This window comes from Tupaia chinensis, unplaced genomic scaffold (genome assembly GCF_000334495.1).
Source record: "Tupaia chinensis unplaced genomic scaffold, TupChi_1.0 Scaffold000561_1, whole genome shotgun sequence".
NCBI classification, from domain to species: domain Eukaryota; kingdom Metazoa; phylum Chordata; class Mammalia; order Scandentia; family Tupaiidae; genus Tupaia; species Tupaia belangeri.
The window spans coordinates 4,167,257-4,170,081 of record NW_006160074.1 but is presented as its reverse complement, the minus strand read 5'-3'; the positions used below and the strand labels follow the sequence as shown (position 1 = coordinate 4,170,081).

The window sequence follows — 2,825 nt, the reverse complement described above, 5'->3', positions numbered from 1 at the left end:
ATGTGGGAGTGTCCAGTGCCTTAACCACCACGCCTCCTGTTAGACCCAAATATAAAGTCTATTATTTTAAGAATTATTTTAATTTATTATTCATATTTTTTTCTTTGGACAGAGAGAGAGGGAAAGTGAGAAAGTAAGCCTCCAGAACTCTAACCATGGTCAGCCTTGTGGGAGTTCATTGCTTTTTAACCACCACGCTACCTGCCAGCCCCTAATTGTTTGTTTGTTTGTTTTGGTGGGGGGGCTCTTTGAGATTTTTGCTATAAGGCACATGCACGCGCTGGAGAGACAGACAGTGAGAAATCACCTTCCAAAGGGGAAGGCCACCCCATAATCTCTTCTCCATTCTTAGGATTCTGGGCACTCACGCACATGCGCCTGGCAGAAGTTTCAGGCTGCTGGATCCAGGACTTCAGCTATGGTTGGCCATGTGGGAGTCCAGAGCCTTAACCACCTTGCCACAGCTGGTTACTTATTTTTTAAAATACTTTCTTGATACTGGTTTATTTTATTATTATTTTTAATTCACCAGAGAAAGAGAAAGCAAGCCACCAGGTCCAGGTCTCAAACTGTGGTCGGCAATGTGGGAGTTCAGTGCCATAACCACCACGCCACCTACTGATCCCTGCCATTTTTTTTTTCTTTTTAAGATTTATATATTTAATTTTATTTGTTGTTGTTATTTATCTTTTAATTTGACCGGAGGAAGACAGAGAGAGAATGAGAAAGCAAACTGCCAGGTCCAGCCCCCCAGTTGGTTAAGTTTTTTTTATTTTTTAATATTTATTTTATTTATTAAGTTTTTTTTTAATTAACCACCACACCACCTGCTGGTCCCAATTAGTTAAGTTTTAAAGCTCTAGTCAAATTAAAATCAATGAATAAATAAAATGAAATAATTCTTTAAGGAAAAAAAGAATAGAAGCACCCATTAGAGGCGTGCAGCTCTTGTGGTTGTCAGAGCCTGCCCCTCAGAGGCTACGTAATATTTGTGTTTTATTTGGTTGAATTAAAGAAAATCATTTTATGAGAAGAAGATGGCCACAGCACAGTTGCAGAGAACTTCCTTGAATACATTCATATTTCCCAATAAGGTATCAACTGACCAGCAGTCTTTGGTGTTAGTGAAGAGGCTCCTAGCAGTTTCAGTATCCTGCATCACATATTTGAGAGGAATATTTCCAGAATGTGCTTATGGAACAAGATACCTAGATGATCTTTGTGTCAAAATTCTGAGAGAAGATAAAAAGTGTCTAGGATCTACACAGTTAGATGCTAGGATGCTATGATGCTTTACAGAAAAAAGACCTAAGGATGGTTGTTCTAGCTGTGTATTCCAATCCAGAAGACCCTCCGACAATTTCAGAATGTTACCGATTTTATTTCAAGTACACTAATAATGGACCAGTTATGGATTTCATCAGTAAAAACCAGAATAATAAATCTAGCATGTCATCTGCTGACACCAAGAAAGCAAGTATTCTCCTCATTCGCAAGATTTATATCCTAATGCAAAATCTGGGACCTTTGCCTAATGACGTCTGTTTGACCATGAAACTTTTTTACTACGATGGAGTTACTCCACCAGATTGCCAGCCTCCTGGTTTTAAGGATGGTGATTTTGAACCAAAGTAAAAGTGACCACTGAGAAAGAACTAATGGAAAATATTGATTAAACTATACTATCACCAAAACAATTTAAAATACCACTTCAAAAAATCCTGATGGACAAAGATGATCTAGAAGATGAACAGGAACATTATATAAGTGATGATTTTGACATTGAAACTAAAATGGAAGAGCAGGGAAAAAATCCTGAATCTTCTGAACTTGGAGAACCAAGTTTAGTTTGTGAGGAAGATGAAATTATGAAATCTAAAGAAAGTGCAGATCTTTCAGGTTCTTGTTCTCAGGTTGAACAGTTGGTCAGTAAAACATCTGAACTTGATGTGTCTGAAAGCAAAACAAGAAGTGGAAAAATCTTTCAGAATAAAATGAGGCAAATGGAAATCAACCAGTCAAATGTTCTAAAGAAAGTCGCAAGAGAGGTCAACCTGAATCTGGGAAAACAATCTTGCATCACTTTGGATCTTCTAGTCAGGAGTCTGCACCAAAAAGGATAAAGTTTAGTGAACCAAAAGAACATATATAAGAATGATTTTTTTCTTCACATTTGCAAAGTTCTTGACATTAAACTGAAGGACACTATATTACCATTTTAAGGTGTGTTTTCCCTAATTCTGAAAGTTGATATGTAGTTTTAAGCAGTTCATACACTAAAATGAAATTCGTAGCTGACTGTCATATTATGGGGGAGCTCTGATTAGCTTATCTGAGATTAACCCAAGAGAGCTTTTGAATAAAACCAAAAGTACAAATGTCATAATTGGTTCTGTTATCTACTCAATATTGATCTATCTTCCATTTTAGCAGACTCTTTAAATATATATTAACTTTTAAGACCCTCCAAAGTCAATTTTTGAAACATTTATTTTGTTATTAAATTTGGTAGGAATTCCCTTTTTACTTATGTTAAAACTATACCATTTAAGTGGCTGTTTATCAATGTATTATTAAAACAATGTTCTGTAATCTTTAGATTCAGTGTATTAACATGATGGTATATAATGTACAATTTAAAAGTTAGTGCTTTACTTTTTTATATTTTTTACTGATTTTTTAAGGTCTGACGTTTTGTTTTGTTTTTTGGTTTTTTTTTTTGAGAGTTTTTCGCTATAGGGCGCATGCGCTTGCCAGACAGAGAGAGACATAGAGACAGAAAGCGAGAAATCACCCCCCAGGGGGGGTGGTCACGCCGCAATCCC

The 2,825-nt window shown here is 36.2% G+C and overlaps 1 pseudogene; it reads left to right on the top strand.

The window, feature by feature from the left end:
• Positions 1 to 841: 841 nt before the first annotated feature.
• Positions 842 to 2,707, top strand: LOC102483711 (HORMA domain-containing protein 1-like; annotated as a pseudogene).
• Positions 2,708 to 2,825: the final 118 nt, after the last annotated feature.